The following is a 12,646-nucleotide window of genomic DNA, read 5'->3' as shown; positions in this document are numbered from 1 at the left end:
GTGTCGTGTCCTAGAGAAGAACAGTTTGGGCTTATGGAAAAGCATTTGGCTATTTTGCAATCACTTGAAGGTGACCTGGAGACCTTTGTGGGTGCAGGGAGCGGATTCAGTATTTGGGGCACATTTGGGAGGAATCGGTGCTGTTCCTGGCACCTCAGGGTGGGATTTTCAAAAGCAGCAACAGGCGCAGATGCACATACGAAGAACAGGTTGTTTGAAGGTTCTTGCGTTCTCTGGCAATATTGAGTATCAGTACTGGAGACAGAGTTTTAACATAATCTGAGATGTAATTAGGCAGAGGACAAAGAAGGAATTTTTTAGTATAGGAATTTTACCATTATTTTCTTCAACATAAGCAAAGTAGCAATTGCATTCTGCCTGCAGAGAGCTTGATTCAGCCTGGACAAATGGCTCTTCTCCACTTTGTGTACTTGAGTCTTTTAGTTACAGTATATATAACCTGAGAAACTCCTTTACAAGCCATATTTTCGATTAGAAGAAAGCTATATTTTCTCAAATTAGCATTTAAAGCAAATCAGTATGGTTCGATAGTCTGCCCGACAAGAAGATGCCCCCGCATCCACCCTTTCTGCGCGGCTGTTACTCACAGCCCGTCTCCCCATGCAGGCAGAGGAGGAGGAGGGAGGAGAAAAGGAGGAATGCACGGAGCTGGTGATAGTCTTGGAGACATCATCTCTTGAAAACACAACCTGAGGGACAGAAAATAAACCAGTCGTGATGGGGAACTGCTGGCCTGGAGGGGGTGGTTGTTGGTTACCCACTGTTAGCTGCACCTTGGAGCAATGGCCAAGGACAGAGCGGCGGAGGGAGAGGTGAATTCCCCAGGAATGGCCGTCAGGAAGGCAGGCAGTGACTGCCAGGACGCGGAGCTGCATGGGGAGAGCACCGTCGTTCAGCGTCTGCGAGCTGGGGGTTGGCTCACCTGCCTGCCTTGTACTCTTCCCCGCTCCTCAGACTGGAGATGTGGAAGGAAAGAGAAAAAAGAAGTGTTCGTACGTAATTCCTACACATTTACGTTTACAAAAAATTGCCAGAGATAAAATCTGAAGAGGCATTTGTTTCAGTTTTCTGTATCTTTCAGGAGATCTGTTGAGGCTAAAACTACTCATGCGCTGGGGGAGATGACACTAATATCTGCTGCAGACTTCAGCTTTTTTTTGGTTTTGTTTCTTTACTAATGGGAAAGATTTGTACAAGTTTTAACGTGTGTTGGGTAGAGCATATGAAGAGAAACTCTTGCACAGATACTGGAAAGCTGTGCATTTTAAAGTAAATACTTAATAAAAGCAATAAGTGGCAAAAAATGTAATGTGTTCTTAAATTTCTTAGCCTTATTCCAATAGTTGTGCCTCCCTCCTTTGATTTGGCCTTTGTCAAGCATTGGGCAATAAAAGCTGTGGGCTTTTTCCTTGCTGGAAAAGTTAGTTTCCGTTGTAATTGCACGACACTGATCTTGTCTCTAACACCCACCATTAACTGGAGTTTTTACTCAGCTGACAGCTCTGGCTTTTCCCAGTCGATGGGTGCTAAGAAGAGAATTAGAGCCGTTACGATAACCCGACTCCAGAAAGAGAAAGGGCCAGAAATCTTGGAGGTGCTGCAGTCTTGGGTTTCCTCCTCATTTTCTACTGGTAGAAAACTGATCAGTGTATTAAGACTTACAAAAGCAGTTTTTATAAAGAGCAATGTCCCAAACTGCATGGAAAAGAGGTCAGGAGGAGGTCTGTATTTATGACGTGCACTCCCGCTTTCCCTGCATGTTTCTCTGACATATTATTCTTTCAAGCAGAACTTGTCAGTGTTTTCCTGCCACAGGGCACAAGAGTTTCCAGCACAGTTTCCCCACCCCAGGTGAGCTGCAGCCCTCCGCTCCCACGAGAACGCCCTGTTGTGCCTTTCTTTGCTTTGCTGAATCAGCTGAACTCCTCGCAACACGAGGGAAAAATCTTTCCGTTGTCACTCCTATGTGACACAAGGTTTGGAGTGTCTTTGGAATGTTTTGTTAAAGTGATTTAACACAGCCTTATAGAAAGCTCACGTGAACCCTAACTTAGGTGAAACTCTCCTTAATTTAAGCAGAAATTAAGCAGGAATTAAAAACTGGATTAAAAAGTTAGGATGTGGCCCCAAGCCCAGTGCAATGCTTCCTTCATTGATGTGTATGGAAATTTTTGTCAGCTTCATTGGATGAGAATTTAATCCATGGAGCTGTTCCTTCAAGGAGATATTTAGGTGTGAAGCTTTGGCTGAAATAAGTTGGTGTCACTTGACTGGGACAGATTAAAATACACGGACTTCTTCAGCTGGAGGTCTTAGCCTTTGTGTTGGGGAACTGAACGGAGACCACATGTTTATAGCTGTGCATTTTAACACGGGTTTTAACGCACAGTCCAAATCTTTTGCTAACATCAGGAACCCCCTGGTTCTTAGGATTAGAACTTGGGGCTTTCCAGAGATGTCTGGAGGGGAAAAAAAATCCCTGTCTTTTTAGCTTTATGATAGTTCTCTGCATCCGATGCTGCTTTCCCAAACTGCAGCTCAGTCCATTAGAGCTGCTACCGCGGCTATTCCTGGCAGCCTCGCTGCTAAGTAGCCAGAAAATAAGGACGTATGTAAGAAGTTCCCCCTTTTATCCCAGGCAATATTAGTTTTCTTCACCTTTACAGGACTGCTAAGCTTGAAAGAAGAAATTGTTAGTTTTCTGGAGTGCTGTTTTAAATGTTGTTTTTAAGTTCCTGCGTTTCTGTTTCCATGAAAGTGCCGTTAACTTGTGCCCTGGTTATGACCGGTCCCTTCTGTTCCTGGGAGCTGTGGTGGGACAGCCCCAGCACTCAGCACCGGGCCGGGAGAGGAGGCTCGTTCCACGGCAGTGAGTGCTGCCAGTGCTTCTGGGAGCGCGGTGACTCGCTCCTTACCCATCCCTGCTCAGCACTGAGATGGTTTGTGGGAACAAAACACATTTCTCTGTATCACTGAAAAAATGCAAGGAGCTGTTGGCTGAAGTGAGTAAAAATAGCTTGGCTGAATTTTTGGAGGAAAAGAAGTATTTCATGATGAAACTGTGCTTTTTGCTTAAATAGGTTTGAACACAAGGACACAAGCCATGGTTTCAGCAGGACAGGGATCCACCGAGCTCAGTGTTTTCAGTCACCTCTCTGGCTGTGCCTGGCAGTGAAGGTGTAGGGAGAGGGTGTGCAGTGCTGTCCTCCCCTGCCGTGTCTGCCCTGGCTCCCGTCAGTCCGCAACTCCGAGTCCTCCTGTGCCAGGAATTGCATTGTCATCTTGGTGCTTAGAAACCCGTGATGCTGAGGTTATAGGCCATCTAACAGATATGGAAACCATTAAAAGTGTCATAAATTACTCACAACGGGATAGCAATTGTTATATTTTTAGACTTTTATTAATTTGGATTTCATTACCTGCCTAGAAAGCAATTTCTTGCTATTATTTTTAGAACTGCCACCTATGTAAAAATAGGTGCACTTCTCTTGTCAAGCCAAGGTGTGCTTGCGAGCATCTAAAGACGACTTCTGTTTGCTCGAGGTGGGGACCCACGTGCGTGTTCTGACCAATGGCGTGAGATGCTCTCCCTTCCCACTGTGCAAGGGGAAGGGATGTTCCTGCTCCCTGACAGCGGGTCATCTCGGTCACCACGTGAGGACCTTCCCGAAGCTCCGTAACTTCTTGGTTAAGTTTCACCTTTATTTCTTTAGTTGGCACCAGATCTGAAGGGCACCTTCTGCTCACAAGGTGCGTGCAGTGCCCAGATGGTGGTGGTGTTTGGGTGTCTCTGTGCACCAAGTGGGAATGTGAGTGTCCCATGGGGTGGGGTGGGGAGAGGAAGGTCCTTGGTGGGAGTAGCGGGTTGGGGGGTGCTGAGCCTGCTGTGCATGGCGGTGTCTGGTAAGCGACTCTGCTTCCTCTTCATTGACAAAAAGCACCAAGAAAAGAAAAGGAAAATGTTATTGGCTGGTCTGCACAGGCAAGCGAGCCTTTTCTTTTAATGAGAGTGCGTTTTGTTTGATCTGTGTTTTTTGGGGGGAAAATGATGAATTTCAGCCATTATGAAAACAAAAGCCCTGGTTATTTGTAAGGATTATTTTATAAGAAGCATATGTGTGCTTTATTATTCTTTTGCTTGAAGTGTGGGGATTGTTTTCAGTTGGGAGGTTGCATTAGAAGAATGTGAACTTCTGACTCACTGAGAAATAGAGCATGTATTAGTGAAATTGTGAGGTTTCCTATTATGTTTTCATAACTCGAATTTCTCAGAATGGAAGGGATCTCTTTTGCCCTTAGTTAAAGAGTGATTTTTACTGCCATTGAGAAAGACCAGATTCTTTTTCCAGAAAAACTTGTATTGCTTTCAGTACCCTGTTACTCTACCCACTATTCTTCCTCTCCCTTTCTCCAGCACGGCAGTTTCTCTTTCTCAGTGTTCTGCCTGTGCAGTTCATTCTCCAGCCATAGTTCTGTTTGATCTCTAAATTTTGACTTTTCAATAGCGATGTAGTCAGCAGTATAGACCAAGGTATGGCTTCACATAGTGATCACCGGAAGGGGTGGGCTAGGCTAATGGCATCTGAGGAATTCCAGCTTTTCTCTAGAATTAAATGAGAAACATGAAATTAGCATTGAATGCATCGCCGAATGCTTTGTGATAAGCTTTTGCAAGGATATTAAAGAAAACACAATTAGTAGAGCTAACCCTGGGATGTATTGTTGCATGCCGTCACAGTGATACAGTAGATCAAAACCAGAGCCTACAACTGAGGAATCACTGACCCGTACCTTGCTGTCCTATATGCAATTAGATGTTTCCATTAAATCAGGTCTGTCTGAAAGCTGGTGAAGAACCACCAGAAGATAAACTTCCAGATACTGACCTCCCCCGTAAAGTGAAGCAAAATATTTCCCGCCGAGTGCAACGACTGTCTCATTAGAATTGAAATGAAGCTTTGCCCCTGCCTTTGGTACAGGGGCAGAACTGGGCAAGGGGAATTGGTTTAGGTTGACCTGACTTTTTGTCTGGCCTATGAACCAAAACATAAACTGGTTCTGTGATTCGATTTATTGTCTGGAGCACATCGTGGCGGTGCATTAGGTGATGTGAACACCTCTGTTCCAGTGAGGATTCCAGCCGTGGGGCACTTCGTCTGCTGTAGAGGCTGCAGAGGACACCCAGTCACAGCCTCCAGATCTCCTCCCCTTCGCAAGCGGGAGTAGATGGCTGTCACGTATGGACATCTATCCCAGGGCTGGAAGAAATGTGTCAGAACAGTCACAGCTGGTCGGCAAATGGAGAAATAAGGAACTATTCACGTTAAATGCAGATTCTGGCTACTGAAAATGAGCTGATGTTCATAATCAGGTGACTACAAGTGAGGAACTTGCTGCGTTTTGGGGGTTTTTCCCTCCTGTGTTTTTTTTTTTCCTCCTGTCTGATGCAGATAATCCACTGGCTGAGTTAGTGCAGAAGGGGAATCCGAATGTGTGAATGAAGAACTGGAGGAACAAGTAATGAATGCTTTTCCTTTGGCGAACCTTGACTCACAGACCTCCCAAAAGGCTACATCTTTAATGTTAAAATTACAGGGGAGGTGTGTGGCGTATGGAGTTTTTAAGACTGTGGTAGCTGCATGTGGTTACTTCCCTTCTGAGATCTGAAGCGTTCCGTGCGGTGGAGTTCAAAGCTCTGTCGATTAGAAAGCTGTAGCTAAAATTGGAAACCGAGCCAAAGGCTGGAGCGAGCCAGACATACCTTATAAAGAAGGACCCTCTCCGTCTTGTTGCTTCATTTCCTTGTTGTTTGAATTCAGCTAAACCCACATAGTTATACGTTTAAAAGACATATTTGTCTTTTGCGGGAGACGCAATTAAGGACTGGTAGCTGGGCATGGTGAGTGAATTTTGGAGCCCTAGAAATCATGCTAAAGCAGAGCGATTTATTGCTTCTGAAATGAAATAGTTTTGTGACATCTGATCCTATTCTAAATTTTGCACTGGAGGATTAAGTGGTGGGATGTAATTAACATTTAAATCGATCAGCCTCTTACGAAAGCATTCCTCTGCCTGTCTGCAGACACTGGTACAGGAACCATTTCCCTGCGAGTGAGTAGCTCTGGAGTGCTTTTCTTCTTCGTGGGAGTCTCATCTCTGCCATCGGTGGAGATTGGGATGAATCACCAAGTGGTTACTCCTTAGTCATAATGTTCTTGGAAGTGAACTGCTATCATTCCTGGAAATATCTGGTTTTCCTAAGACACAGACTCTGCCATGAGAAAGTATTAAAGAGCCTTTGACCGCCTGGTGCAGGTGCATCTGAAATAGGAGTGGACACTCTTGTGAGTGGAAATCCTCCTCATCCCCAGGGTGGTGCATTTAAAAGTAACGTGCAGGGGTGGAGACGGATGTGTTGGAAACTCATCCTGGTCATGCTGGGACCGGAATGTGAGTGATAATCCTGAAAAAATGAATCTCCCTTAAGACAACTGTAAGCAATTTAACTGGTGAAGACAAGGTATCCAAGAGCCGTAGACCCCCTCGGTTCAGGGGAACCTGCAGATGCGATCAGCAGATGACGCGGACACTCGTTAGATCATGGATGCGCAGGGTGCACTGCCTGCCCGGGGCCACGCTCGCTTCCCCGTCCCTAAGCGCACATTTGTTGAGCACCGATTTGGGGAGAAGTGCTGTGGACATCAGTGTTACTGTGGGTCCAACAGCCTCCACAGACGCTCGCTCACTCGTGCTGAGTCCAAGCCAGCCCCGTGGCCACGGTGAGGGGCTGGACCAGGACCTCGCTGGAGCAACGTGCGTTGGGAGGGGGCAATGCAGGGCAAGCATGGTGGTTGCCAAAGGGTTGCTGAAACCCTTGCTTTGGTACTCGCCTTCTTACCATGGTTTCTGGGCAGTTTGGAGCTTTGCTTTCTCAGCTGTTTGTCAAGTTGTTTGGGTTTTGATTCTTTATGGGGAAAACTACATTTTTATTTATCCCTTCACTCCCAGTTATAACTTATTTGGTACAGTGCTGTGTCTCTTAAGCAAAACCCTTTGTGACTTTTACATTCAGAAAGTGAATTGAATGACAACAGGGAAAAACTGGCCTTGGATTTGCGGAGAGCAGTGGCTGTCTCAGCTGCACTCCTCTATCAGTGTGGATGCAGAGCAAGCTGAGGTTGCATTTCACTGTGGGTGAAGTAGAAATACGATCCTTGGCACTGTTTGGAAAAATACAGGCAAATTACAGCAATGCCATTAAAAGTCATTTAGAACACGTGTTCTCAATAAGAAATGGAGAACGGATTGGTGCAAGGGGGATGGAGCAGCAATACCGACAAACCCTCTTCTCAGGATATTGCATCTATCGTGTTCTGACCGGCTAAAAAACCGCATCCTGCCTCTGTCTTTTGCAGCTTCTGGTGCACTAATTACCCTTCGCTCCCTCCAAAACCAAGAGAGTTCCAGTAGCCTTGCTGCAGGGTTATGTTTTAACTGGATACACCTACCATGGAAATGGGACAGTTACTCCAAAAGAAACAGTAATAAGCAAGAAGTCGCCCAAAGTTCCCAGCTCTGGGGAAGAGGATTCGCAGGGATGCTCTGGGCAGTGGGTGGTCTCTCGTCCTCTGAATTTCTGTTTTCAAAGAGATTTCCGCGTTCCGTTCCTAGGTTTGCTGGAGGCCTCATCTCCCGCTCCATTGCTGTCCGGGTGCTGAGCGTCTCCTGAAGGCGACTCTTCAGCAGGAGGCAGGGACGATGTGGCAGGACCAAGCGCTGCTGCGGTAGCATAATCCCAACTCATTTTTAAAAAAGCGATTGATCTATATCCTATCTGCTGTGATTGGTGACCGGTAATTCCAGTGTGCGTGGCATCTTTAACCCCTCCGCGATTATGCAGCGTGTTGGGTGGCTCTCCCCAGACTCTGGGATAAATCCAAGTAAGAACAAATTATTGAAAAAGCCTCCTACAAAGCAAAAGGAGAATGGCACTGCCATGCCCTGCTGGCTAGTACTTACATATTCACGTATACATGCTTCTTCTGAAGTCTTTCTACTTTTTAAAGAATAATATCCCACTTTACCTTTTGTTTCTTTATTCTATCTACTTCCTCTTTTTTTTTTTTAATTACAGTCCAGAATTTTACAATGTGTATTATGTAATACCTGTATATTATAAAATTGCTTTTGTGTCTTTTAAATGTCATTTCAAATTGTTAGGAGACATTCCATATGGAATCATTTTCTCAAGCTCAGAAATACTTAAACAAGATTGGAAAGTTTATTTATGTTACATGTGCTCATTAGAAGTAGGCATAGTGAGAAAACCTAGAAGGTGGAAAAATCTGTGAGTTTCTGTGGAGGAATTTTGTATCTTTCTAATGAAATCAGCTCGATTTAATTTTTTCACTAGAAAATGTATCCATTCTTTTTTTTTATCATCAAAGTGATTTTATTTCGGTTCCCTATCAGCCTTCTCTTCTACAAAATCAGCACAGCCTCAGTGTGAACTACAGATTCTTTTCTGAAAAAAATTGAGACAAAGTAGGTTTTGATCAGAGACTGATTAATTCTTGAGCCACCTAGCATACTATTTGTTGGGTTTCAGATGTAATTTAAATTACACAGCGTTGGCTGTACCCATCACACTGCTGAAACAGGAGTTGACTGAATAACTCTGCTCCCCCTCTGCCCCCAGTTTATGCATTGCCTATACATTTATATATTTTAGTTTTTAAGTGCAAATGGGCTAGCTGCACTTATGGTGACACCGAAATATCTGGAACCTTTATTTTCCTTTCAGACAAAAATCTCAAAGGCTTGTTGAGATTAGGAAGAGTTTTCACAGAGGACGGATTTCAGGGATTTATTGGGGCAGAAGGCACACAAAACAGTAGATAATAGTAAAAATTCACTGATTGGTTACTAGGGGGTTGGATTTTTTATATATTCCATTAAACATTTATTAAAATCCTGTTAATTTGCAAGGCAGAGGTATAAGCTCTCTGCCCAAAGAAGACTTCACTATGAGCATTTTGTTCTTGACCTTTTCTGTCCATGAGTTCCAGCTGTAATTGCCTGGTGGGTGTGATCCTGCATTTCAGTCACATTAACCTCTTTTTTGGGGGGTCGCTTTGGGGTTTCTTTTTGCATTCTGTATCTTTTAATTAGTTGACTGTAATTCTTCCAGGTCTCGGGCTCTGGGGCGAGAAAAAGAAAAGGAGATTTTTTTTTTTTCCCTGGGTAAATACCTCCTCTGGGGTTGGACTTCTCACTTTTCCCGTGCGAGACACACCGGGAGCCTCCGTCAGAAAGTGGGTTTCTCTTGGCAGGGCGTTTCAGCAGAACCGGTGAATAACGCAGCAGAATTTTGCAAGGACGCAAGAGCAAAACCACTGCTTTACCTCACCAGCCCGCGGGTACCCCTTTTGTTGTGATCACAGCAGGTTTTGAGTGATGTGTGCACAAAGGAAAAGGAGAGAATGAACAGAAAGTAGTTTATGGCTTTCCTCAAAGGCACTTTTCTAACTCAAAAATATAAGCCTTGTGGTTTATATGGTTTTGAAATGTAACCGCAGATACTGAGAACTGGAAAACATTTGATTTACCATCTCCTCCAATTTTGGTACCAGATTCAGGGCAGAGGAAATTTATTTTCAGAATTAAAAATGTTGAAAGGAAATACATTAATGTCAAAATTTTTAAACCAGGAACATACTATTTGGAGAAACTGGCAGTTGAAGAAATTGAGGTCATTTGTTGTCTTGATGGAGCGGGTGCAGATGTGTATTTTTGAGATCTCCACCAAAGTGCTACAACCTTGTTTTGGCGAAGCTCTGCCAGATATTTTATGGTCTGCAACCCCCTTTCTGGAGCTGCGAAGGATCGGTGTCGGACTGAGCACAACTGGGATCGGCTGCCTGGGGCAGGTCTCGGCCTCTCCTGGCCATCCCTGGCTGCCCACGGCTGGGAGCCGAGACAGCTGATGCTCTCCTGCTTGCCACACTGGTTTTTATGCTGTTTTCCATTACCTCATCCTTGTTTTGTTTGTTTTGCTCATTGAATGACCCTTGCTAATAGTTGGATATCTCTTCAGTGTGTAGGAGTCTCTGCAGGATTTAACTTTTCTTTTAGAAGTGGCGATTCTGGGGGTTCTGGTGGGACACAAGAAGGCATTTTCTGGATGCCATGACCTACCCTTGCTTTTGCAGGCACCGTCCTGTCACTGATTTAATCGGTGTATCTTGGAAATTGCTGCTTCTTGTTCCTACTGCAGCGTCTGGAGGTCACTCCAGAATTTTCCTGTTCTCGTCCTCTGAGTTGAGCCCAGATGCACTTGTGGTTCAGTTACGACCATTTGGGTTTCAGTCGCTTTGCTTTGTTCTTCCCTTGCACTTCTTCCCCTCTCCCTTTTGTGTTGAGCAATCATCTGCTCTCCAGATTTGTTCTGGAAGGCTTACGAAACTCCTTCTAAGGTCTTGTCCTTTTTCCTTGGATATCCTCCATTAGTTTCCTTCTGCTTCTCTGGTTCCTTCTCGGATGTGGATGAGCGGGAACCTGTCTGGTATTCTGATGGGAGCATAGCAGCACCGTTAGGGCTCCATTGTCCATGCCAAAAGCACCGGCCTCCGCCAGCGCCCGGCTGGCCTGGCTGCCCGACGCCGGGGCTCGGCAGCGTCCCGAGACGTTTCCTAGACATCCCTCCATTCCGGGTGCGTCCACTCCCAGGGTTCGGGGAGGGGGAAGGCTGTTTCCGACTTCCCTGTGCTTGCACCAGGGGCATGCTGGCAACATGCTGAGTCGTTTAAAATTGCCTGGAGAGACGGTTTTCATGCGTCGAGGTATTGAAAAAACGGTGAGATCAGGTTTCAGTTACAGGGAGGTAAGGTAGGAAAAAGTCACGTAAGAAAAGGGCTTGTTTTGTTGATTGAGGTTTAGGAAGGTTTTTAACAAGCTGAATTATTGGCTGTATCTGAAGTGAAACACTGCTTTCCTAACTGCTCTCATTTCCTGCATCAGTCCGGCGTGTTCACTGCATTAATTACAGTTCAGATTTACAGTGTATTTGGTTACACACTGGGCTGCAGTCTGATTTTTGTTCCTGTGTGTGTATAAATTTCCTTGGGAGTCAGGCCAAGAGGAGAGTGTGTATGTATCCCTGCACACACATGGGCTGAATTTGACTGTTAGTTGCTAATTTTGTGGGGAGCAGGGGTCTGGATTTTCTTCTGTTTGGTTGTAAAAAGAAACTTTTCTTTTTCCAGAGGAGAAGCAGTAGCTGAGAACAGCCAGTGTTTGGAGAGTTCAAAATTTCAGAACAACCAGAGATGAAAGAAAATATTATCTTATGAATTGTAAATGTGGCATTTCTAATTTGGCTGGTGTTTCCACGAAACAGAGGTTCGTGGATATTGGGAATACTATCATTCTCTTGGCTCGACCAGTAATCAACTTGCTACTTAAAATATTTTATAAATGCAGAGCTTCAGAGTTTAGTTGGTTGGGGCAGAGCTTTTCACAGTTGAAGTAGCTTTTTGTGACCTGAAATATGAAGCGAGATGGGATACTAAGCAAGAATTCTCGCATTTGGAAACGAGCTATTTAGGAACTGTAAAACGCAGAAGGTGATTGAAAGGATATTTTCCTTTCAGTTTAACGTTTTTCTTTTGGCTTAATGAAAACATAAGAGGAAGTGCACTAAATATACGAGGAGTGTTTCTGGAGAACTTGTTCAGATTTTTAAATTCATTCTGCACATTTAACTTATTAATGCACTAGAAGATTTTCATTCAGAATATTCTGAGTCATGATGTTGTAAGTCAATGCTTGCAAATCAAATAGAACCAGATATCAAAAATGTTACTGCTTTTAAGGTGAAATATTCCTAAACATTTGGTTTAGAAATATTGGTGTGATGAATAATACTGGTGTGATGAATGGTAGTGGATACAGAATAACAACTGAATGCAACTTCTCAAATAACTTGGTGAAAAGTAAAAGAGAAAAATTCCAAATAACCTTCTTCTGAAAGAATTGACCACTCTCTTTTTCAGCCTTGCCACTCATCACAGCAGCATTTCATCTTTCCTCTTCCTGAAGCACCGCTTTGCCCGAGGCAGGGCAGAGCCCACCCGCCCCAGCCCGGCCGGGCGATGCTTCCCGGCGCACGCGGGCTGCCTGCCGCTTGCCGAGCAAACGCAGGCTGATCCCACCGTGAATCCTCCCACTCGCGTCCTCCATCCACAGTTTACGATGAGGTTTTAGATGGCTTTAGAGCCATTTTCATTAAAAATCAGCGTGTTGATAATCCTTTCCAACCTGCGCAGGATGCTTACTCTTCTCGTACCATTTTGTTTTAATATTAAAAAGGGGGAGCGGCGGGGGGGTATTTGGTGCGTAGCAGCAGCGTGATTTAGTTGTAAATGCACCAATACAGCTTTTCAGTATTTGAGCCCGCGTGGGTGTTTAGTTAAAGCCATGCATGGATGATGATGTCTGCTATTTTGTCGGGATTTCAGAGTGAGGGATTTTAGTGCTTTAATCCTGACTGACAGTTGGAAGGTTGGTGGTTTCAAACACAGTGGCATGGAGTAGCCGATCTCTCTTCACTGAAACAATGCACCAG

At 44.7% G+C, this 12,646-nt stretch overlaps 1 protein-coding gene across 36 annotated transcripts in view; it reads left to right on the top strand.

Annotated features, from left to right (window-relative positions):
* EXD3 (exonuclease 3'-5' domain containing 3) overlaps positions 1–12,646 on the top strand; it is a 295,827-nt gene that overhangs the window by 81,811 nt on the left and 201,370 nt on the right. The gene's annotated exons all lie outside the window — the stretch shown is intronic.

The sequence above is a fragment of the Grus americana genome, chromosome 20 (genome assembly GCF_028858705.1).
Source record: "Grus americana isolate bGruAme1 chromosome 20, bGruAme1.mat, whole genome shotgun sequence".
Taxonomy (NCBI): domain Eukaryota; kingdom Metazoa; phylum Chordata; class Aves; order Gruiformes; family Gruidae; genus Grus; species Grus americana.
Note: the sequence above shows the minus strand (reverse complement) of the source record. Positions and strands in the feature narration are given on the sequence as shown.